This window comes from Chenopodium album, chromosome 17, assembly GCF_948465745.1.
Source record: "Chenopodium album chromosome 17, dcCheAlbu1.1, whole genome shotgun sequence".
In the NCBI taxonomy this organism is placed as follows: Eukaryota; Viridiplantae; Streptophyta; class Magnoliopsida; order Caryophyllales; family Amaranthaceae; genus Chenopodium; species Chenopodium album.
In genome coordinates this window covers 29,989,094-29,998,532 of record NC_137850.1, presented here as the reverse complement: position 1 = coordinate 29,998,532, position 9,439 = coordinate 29,989,094, and the positions used below count along the sequence as shown (strand labels likewise).

Below are 9,439 nucleotides of genomic sequence, written 5' to 3'. Positions count from 1 at the left end.
AAGAACTAGTATTTGGATCCGGACAATGCCTTTTTATTCTTTCTTTTGACAAGTAGTGTTTGGTGCGATATTATTTATTTTTATCTTAAAATAATACCTTTCTCATCTTTTGACTCATTTCGGTAAGTACGATTATATTTAATGAAAAAAAATATATGCCTTTTATTCTTTCCTTTTTTTTACTTTAATTTTATTTAATTTAATCATTTTTATCAAATCTTCAAATATTATAATATACAAAGTACTTTGTAACATATTTTCTTTCAAAGTACAAAATATTATAATACTACCTCTGTTAAATGTTATCTGCAACTTTTGCCATTTTTGTCCGCTAAGTATTATGTGCAACAAAAAAATTTCTTTCCTCTTTTAGTAAAAAAAAACTAGTCAAATGTCAATTTTACCCTCATTAAAAAAATTAAAACACAATTTACTAATTATAATCAGATTTAATTAATCACTAATTTCTCTCCCAATTTTCACCCCAACTAACCCAATCTAATTCATCAACTCTTCATCATCAACTCTTCATCTTCAACTCAAGAAATCCAAAATCATCTACATTCATCTTCATTCATCTACATCTTCATCTTCCCCCATATATTCTCTCTCCTCTCTCAATATCATTATCTCTCTTCATCTTTCTTAGATCTTCTTTCTCTCTCTTCAACTTCTTTAAAAATTTGTAGTGGGTTTCATGGATTTGAGTTCTTCTTTCTCTTTCTTCAGCTTTCAAGAAGTTCAATTCGTGATGAATTTGTGGGATTTTCTCGGTTTTTCGTCGGATCGGGGTGTTGTTTTCGAGGAGGTGGGTTTTTTTGGGTTTTGATTTAAGTTGGGGTGGGATTTCTGGTTTTTGATTTTCGTGGGGGTGGGTTGTTCTGGGTTTTGATTTTCGTGGGGTGGGTTTTTCCGGGATCTGATTTTCGTGGGAGTCGGATTTTCTGGTTTTGTCTTCCGTTGGTGGTGGTGGTGGTTTTGTGGGGGTTGGTAGTGGTGGTAGTTTCATGAGGGTTGGTAGTGGTGGTGGTTTCGTGGGGTTGGTAGTGGAGTTGGTTTCGCGGGTAGGTGAAGGCGGTGGCGGTGGCGGTGGTGGTCTTGGTGAAGGCGGTGTCGGTGGTGGCAGTGGGTGGTGTTGGCTGGTCTTGGTGGTGGCAGTGGGTGGTGTTGGCTGGTCTTGGTGGTGGCAGTGGGTGGTGGCCGGTCTTGGTGGTGGCAGTGGATGTTTGATTAATTATCCAAACATTCTCTCTCCACCTTAATTATATACCCCTAAAATACATTAATCACTATTATCAAATTTTGCATCGTGAACCGCAAACTACTCCAAAGTTGCAGATAACATTTAACGGAGGTAGTATATAAAGTACTTTGTGAAAAAACCAGCGCCATTTTGGAAATTACATTTAATAATCTCCTACTTAGTACGAGTCATAATGTGTTTTAGTATCTCCAAAGAGACATCGTGTATAATATAATCTGGTCACTTAAAAATAATCTCCTAAGGGCCTATTCTGTTCAGCTTAATTTCACTTCAGTTCAATTCCGTTTAGTTCAATTCAGTTCACTTCAGCTCCAATCGGTTAAGTTCCTAATCACTTATCTCATAAACAATTCATTTCAACTCTATTCAATTCAATTCAGCTCAGTTCTGTTCAGTAAATCAGAACAGGCCCTTAGTCCTACTGGTGACTTTGATATAGCTGTTTAAAAACCTGTCTACTAAAAATTGTTTTGAAACCATCTTTTATAATGCCCAAAAGTTAGATGATTTTAAGAGTGATTATAAAAGCATATATCCTACGTGTAGGCGTCGTTTGAAGTGCGCCTACGTTAAGCATGTGTGAATATGCTTGGCACTCATAAGAAGTGGGAATTGACATATATGATTAGGGACAACGATTAGGGACAAGTAAAGTAGAGAGCTGCGAATAAGTTTTTAAGGAACTTGTAAACCGTTCACGGATCATTTAAGGCAACCACGATTAAGGGACAACGATAGGTAACAACGATTGACCCGTGAAGGTTACACCCCATTCATAATCCATGAGATTACTAACTCCATATGGTTTGGAACCACGAAAGGAGGTAGGATCGGGGATGATGGTATGAAGTAAGTCATGGAGTCACATTCGCCCGTATTGGCCTCTACGATCTCAAATTGAAAAGTATTCCTGCGATCTCAAAGGCATGCAAACAAATATTTGATTTGTTCCAAACTATTATTATGCTAAATTGGTTGAATATTAATGCAACATATAATTCTAATTATTAGTGGTCACTTGATTAAGCAGCAAGATTAAAAAGGAACCTAAAACAGTTGTCCAAATTATCTTATTAATCGTGATATTCAATTACATATACCCTTTAAACATGAAATACGGTGATCAATAAATAAAATAGAATTAACATCAACATTGGAAGCACGCAATTTAACAAAAATAATGTTAGTCAAATCAAATAATAATATATAATAAAACCTAATCATGATACTAGCAACAAGAATAAAAACAAGAGTAATTAAGTGATTAATTACTCACTTTTCACGTTTCCTTGAATTGCTACATCATGAATAAATTGTTTTTTTTTTTTTTTTTTGAGGGAACATCATGAATAAATTGTTAGTAACTTCAATAAAAATATAAATCAAATTGAAACAATTAAATTTAATAAAAGTAGAGTTGATTTGGGGCCAAACCCTTAATCAGTTTTACCTTGCACACCTTGGTTTAAGTACAAAACTTCGGGTCAAGTATCACTAGTAGAAAAATGTAGAATGGCACCGGTTCAAAACCTCCCTATGGCACCGGTTTTGAACCGTTGAACATTTAAGGGATGCCAAAAAGTGGGATTTTTGGCACCGGTTCAAAACCGGTGACAAAAAAAGGGTTTTTGGCACTGGTTCCTGTTTAAAACCGGTGCCAAAAATGGCCCAAAAAAATAAAAAAATAAATTTTTTTTTTTTTTTTTGCATTTTTTTCACTTAAATTGATATATAAACGCTAACATATATATAAACTTACGTATTTTCATTAAAAAAAAGGTTGTAATATTACAATTTTGGTTAAAAAAAAGGCTGTAATATTACAATTTTGGTCCAAAAAAATAAAATAAAATAAAATACAAGTCACAAGTCACTGTTAAATACAAGTCAAACCAATGTAACACAACACGGCGAGGAAGCAGCTGCTGCAGCAGCAGCCTTGGTTAAATACAAGTCAAACCAATGTAACACAACACGGCGAGGAAGCAGCTGCTGCAGCAGCAGCCTTGCGAGGCAGCAGCTGCAGCAGCAGCCTTTCGAGGCAGCATCAGCCTTGTGTATAGATAACATCTTCCGACAGCCACCTGCATCAACAAACAAAGATAAGAGATCTCGGAGTGTGTATTAATCAAAGACAACAAGCAGAGCAATACTACCTTAAATTAAGCTCAAAAATAAAAACTTGGGATCACTGATTCACAAGTTTGATTGGAAGCTGGAAGGAGGAATTCTGCCAGAGAAGATGGAATATGGAGGAGAAATTTGGGCTCACATTAGAAAAAGCTTAGCGACTTCATGCAGTTCCAATGCTTCGCACCTGAAATTTTTTAATAATTTGGGATCAGCTTGGAAGATTTTCAGAATTTCCTTCACACTTCAGTTTGAGTGTGATAATCTCATTGTTAGTTAAAAAAAAATTTAAAAAAAAAAAACAAACACTATTTCCATTCCAGCAAAATTTCTGTAGTTCTTTTAACTTTGGTTATTATCCAGATGTTCTAGGTTTCAGAAGATTGATGTTAATAAGAGTAATAGTTGCACAAAAGCACTAAATAATCACATGCTTCAAATCAAGGATGTCAAGAAACCTGATATAACATAATACTGGTCTTGATACTAAAAATAAAAAAATAATCAAATCTATGGACCGGTGATAAATAAGCAGAACAATGCAATTCCCACTCCATACATGCATGCAGCATTGAACCCACGGAGAAAAGAAAGACAGAATCAGCAGAATGATGATTATGAAGTATGACAGATTATTAAGTTATTAAAAATGGTTAGAATACCCCCCTCCCCTCCTCTCTCTCCTTTTCCTTGAGGAATTGATTGACTCATGCACATGCCTTACAACATAAAAATATATGACACAGGTATATGAAGTATAGGAAGCAGACTGTATAAAGTGTAAATCACTCAAGGAACAACAAAATGAATAATCTAGGAGTCATTCAATCATAATAAAAAGGAAAGTTCAACGTATAATACATGCTATATGTTTATAAAGATGAACATCTACTTCAATGCTCATTGCTGGCCATGCAAATCAGTAGAACAAGATATCAGAAAAGGCACAGCACCAGAATATTTTCACATATTCCAATTGACTAATCAATCATGCAATTGCGAAAGGATTAGGTAGAAGAATGGCAAACCTCGCAAACAAAGAGGAGATTGCCGATGACAACGACGCCAACAATGCCACTAGTGATCACCGCAGTGCTGGTCAACAGACTCCACTTTTTGTATATCATCTTGTATCCGACAATTTACTTTTCTCGTTCCCCTTTTATCTTCATCAAAGAAAAAAGGAAGAAAAATCATTAATTATGTGATCACCAGATTCTGGAAATACTTACCAAAATTTCCAGAAAAGATTCAAATAAATACTTATTCAACTCTGCACATCCAACTTAAATCTAAATTTGAGAGATTTCAACTCAATGTTGTCTAATTAAACTGGAGAACATGGAGAATAAACAAAGAGAAACATGATGCCTGTGGAGGCAGAAAACATAAAGTTAGCATCAGCCAGAAACATCACATACCTCCCCCACTCCATTACCTTCAGATGTAAGCAAGAAGTACGAACTTGCAAGACCGTTAATAGTGATCAGTGACAACATAAAACAATGCCTGCCCATCCTTGGTCCATGCCACATTTGAAACCCAGTCAGCTTGTGGCTTACCACACAAAGCACCAGTAATCAAGTCCCTCACTTATAACTTGAAAAATTCGTTGTCTTTGTCATACATAGTATAGGCAATATGGCGGTGATCAGGTGACACCTCACATAGTTCCTCAAAAGCATAACCTGCAATGAGAAAGCTACATGTCAAAAACAAAATGGCAATCAATAAGATAAAGTATAAAACATATAAGCAAAATATAGAAACCTCTAAATCTCTCGGCTTCCTGATTGTAATCAATCAACTTGTGTTCAATCCTTTTACCAGACATGAAATCAAACCCGGAAAATGGAGACTTATTAGATATAAACTCTTCATTTAAACTTGCTAATCGACGACATAACACTGGAAATTGCTTTCTTTCTTCAACCCTTCTATAATATAACCTGTATGTGCCCTTAATTAAGTTGAAACAAAAAATTAGTCGGGTTCAGGTTCTATAATCTGATCTAAACTCAATTTCCTCCACAATTTCATAGCATTGTTCATTTTTACATACATTAAAACAGGAACAAGACTGGAAATTAGTATTAAATGAATGTTGTAAGATGCACTAGAACCTGAAAAATCTCGTTGATCAATCGAATTGCTCGTCTTTCTTTTAATTCTCTTATGAAAACGTACTACAATATCAATTGAAAAATCACCAACAAAAAGGCCAAAAACAATATTCACTAATCGAAAAATCGCGCATCTAAAAATGAAAAACTAGGTTTAAACAAAATCAGATCCAACAAAAACAAACAAAACTAATGATATTGAAAAAATAAACTAATCTAAAACAAAAATCAAAGGTAGAAGAAATGAAGCGGTACCATTTTGCAATATTGTTTCAGAAAACCCTAGCCATCGATGGTGTTGCTTGCGGCGCAGTGATGGAGAAGGAGATCGAAGGAGAGTGAAAAGGAAAGGGAAAGTGGCGGTGGCTGAGGGATCTGGACGGCGGTGGCTTCGATATCTGGCCGGCAGTAGCTTCGATTGCGTGTGACTTCGAGTTTGAGGAGAGAGAAGGCAAGAGAGAGCAGCAGTGGCGAACCTCGGCCTCTTATTCTCCTATGTCGCTGCTCACGGTTGTGGTGGAGGGAGTTAAGGGGTAGGTGGCGGCAGTGGTTCCGGTGAAGGTGGCGGGCGAAGAGGAGGGAATGAGAAAGAGAAAGAATGAAGCCAAGTGAAGTGGGAAAACAAAGAATGAGAAAAGAGAAGGAAGGATGGATTTTTTTTTTAATTGTTTATTTCGCACCGGTTTGAACCGGTGGGATTAATATAATTTCCCACCGGTTTGGTTTGCACCGGTGCGAATTCTCTTTACTCATGTCCCGCCTATTTTTTTTTCCATCGGTTTTTGAAAACCGTGGCCATCGCTGCAAATTTATGTTTTTCTACTAATATATGGATTCCTTGGAATGCTTAAGGGAAGTATTATAAAAGAATAGGGAGACTAGTATTTAGGCTAAAGAGGTAGAAGAGAATGATTTTTGGTTTAGGGAGAACGAGAATGATTTTTGGTGTCCCGAAACTGAAAAAATCAAGTTCGTATTTATAGAGGAAAAGAGTAGGGTGAAGCACGGAACCCTAGAATTGAAGAGCCACGAAAATAAAACCATAGAAAAATGCCATGTCACGGCATGTGTGCTGCGATATGGTGCAAAATACCGTGACACAGCATAAATTGCCGTTGCGCAGTATATCTACCGCTGCACGGTAATTTCGGTTTTTATGCGTTTTTAAAACTATGATAACTTTTGATCCATAACTCAGAATAAGGCATATAATATATCGTTGGAAAGCTTATCAAGTCTACTTTCCAAACAAATTGTAATCAGGTCAAATATTTTGTAGATTTTAAGATATTGTTGTTTTAGTGAAAGGGTGTAGGTTTTAGGCCGAGTTTAGTGTTTTACTCATATCTTCTTTGTTTTAAATCGGAAATTGGGCTTATGATATATCGTTGGAAAGCTTTTTGAAAGACCTATCCAACCAAATAATATTTGTATCAAAATTATAGGCCACAAAATTAGTTTATCTCATTTTTGTGATGTGGACACGAAAAGAGGAAAATAAGTTATGGTTTTGGGAAATAGGCTAAGAATTGGGTTGGTTTATGAGATGTATTGAACATGGATTTAAGCACTCCAAAGATTAAATACTCAACTCAACCAATAATGACGGTGTAAGGTTGTTTATCATCGGGTTTGATTTTGAAAAGACATTTTTAGGTGTCTACACTACTTTAATAATAGTATTAGACTCGCTGGATGTTAGTCTTCTTACCCCAAAAGTTAATAGTTAATGGCGGATTTTGACGAGAGCTAATGGTATTAGACTTGCTGGATGTTAGTCTTCTTACCCCAAAAGTTAATAGTTAATGGCGGATTTTGACGAGAGCAATTAGTTGGTGGAGTTGGAATGATTAAAATTGGAATATTTAGCTATTAAAATTATAGTTAATAAAATATTACAAAAGATTATTGGCAATATAAGATTATCAAAATATTGCAAAATATTTCATTGAATTACTAAGTTTGATATATATTCCCTCACAAAAAACAAAGTTTGATATATATATATATATATATATATATATATATATATATATATATATATATATATATATATATACAATGGGTGTGGATTTTTTACCTTGGCAATATCAACATAATAATTATACACCTACATATGTGCTGACTAGGGGTGTTCATAAATCGGTCCGGACCGAAAAAATGGACCACCTCGGACTGACCCCATACCGGACCGAATTAATCGGTCTGATCTTCGAGTTTAGAAATTTATTTGTTCGGTCTAAAACCTTGTAAAAATCGGTCTTGGACCGGACCGATTTTTTATTAAAAATATGCGTGAAACCTTAAATAATGGTTAAGATTATCCTTAATAAGCTTTGAAAACATTATAGTTATGAGTTTTTTGTACTAAATATACAAAAAAAAAAGACAAAATGTAGATTTTCTTTTACTTTTTTCGAGTTTTCTATAAGATTATTTAAAAATTAGAATTCTTTTTAAACAAATTCTTAAACCGGTCCAAAACGGTGCGGTCCGGGTTTTGGACCGGTTCTTTCGGTCCGGTTTGGGTTTGGTCCTAGCTTAATCGGTCCGGTATTTGGTTCTTAAAATTCTAACTTTCGGTCTGGTCCGATCTGATCTTGGACCGATGAACAATCCTAATGCTAACCACATATTTAGATAAATCATACATATATATTTGGACTAATGTATTCTCCATGTATACTTTGAAAATTCAAGAATTTTTACTATGAGTATTATTATGAAAGATCATGCATATAAAGTTTTATAATATTACTTTTGTTTGATAATTTCCTATAGAAGTGCTATTATCTAAATTGTTGTTGTAAATACATAATTTAATAATATATTATACAAGTAATAAGTAGTTAATTTATTTGTATAAAAAATTAGTCCTTCATCATTACAAATACAAAAAGAATTACATAAAAAAAATTAGTGATAGTAATAAGTTGACAGGTAATTGAGTGGTTAGGCGGGTAATAGAGGGGTATGACATCAAATCCACCGCTTACCCGTTACCCACGGTGGGTATGATTTATGTACTCATACCTACCTACTTATCCGCCAAAGTTGGACCTATATACGCTCTATCTAAGACAAGTATGGTGCTGGATTAGCATTTTTATACCCACTTGCCATCCCAATGCTCAATTATCTTCCAACTTATTACTCTTACTAATTTTTTATGTAATTCTTTTTGGTTTTTTAATGATGAAAGACTACCTTTTTTACAAATAAATTGAATACTTATTACTTGTATAGTATATTATTAAATTATACTATTATTTTATCTATTAAATTATTTAGAGACTTATTTAATTTAAGTCTATAAATAATTTAATAGAGAAAATACTACCAACTTTAAATCATGCTACATAGTATGATATTTCTAGGAGCTATATATGTTAGAGCATAACTTTTGATTTCTATCTACTTCATCATTATCATTAAAATTTATTTTGATAAGTAAATTATACATATGATTATATCGTGTAATTGCACGGGTACTATACTAGTTAAAATTCTATGTTTTAATTTATGATTTTATATTTTGTAATTAAATTTGTTATTCATATCTTTCTCTCAAAAAAAAAAAAAAAAAAAAAAAAAAAAAAAAAAAAGAAAAAAGAAAAATTGCTATTTATATTGTCATTCACTACATATTAATGCATTCAAAAAATAACATAAGTATGACATAGCTTGGTGGTAAGTTTTACAATTAGAGGTTGCATGTTCAAATCTTGTGGATAACTTCTTTTATTATAATATAAATTGATAAGATTTGATATCTAATGGAAAACATATGGAAGAGAGCGCTACATGGCACGTATACTTTTTTTGGAACACCTTTTGTATATAGTATAGATGTTGTATTAAAATAACTTTTAGTATTCAATGTAAGTTTTGGAAAAATAGAGTTAGTTTATATTATACCCAA

The 9,439-nt window shown here is 33.8% G+C and overlaps 1 long non-coding RNA gene across 2 annotated transcripts; it reads right to left on the bottom strand.

Annotated features, from left to right (window-relative positions):
• Window positions 1-3,033: 3,033 nt before the first annotated feature.
• LOC145587764 (uncharacterized) lies at window positions 3,034-6,112 on the bottom strand. Of its 2 annotated transcripts, none has more exons than XR_014101425.1 (5): window positions 5,773-6,112; window positions 4,816-5,082; window positions 4,423-4,560; window positions 3,421-3,581; window positions 3,034-3,348 (listed from the first exon to the last, which is right to left on the bottom strand). It is a non-coding gene; the product is annotated as an uncharacterized LOC145587764 (long non-coding RNA). The 2 variants fall into 2 exon arrangements; XR_014101426.1 differs by having other exon boundaries at window positions 4,833-5,082.
• Window positions 6,113-9,439: the final 3,327 nt, after the last annotated feature.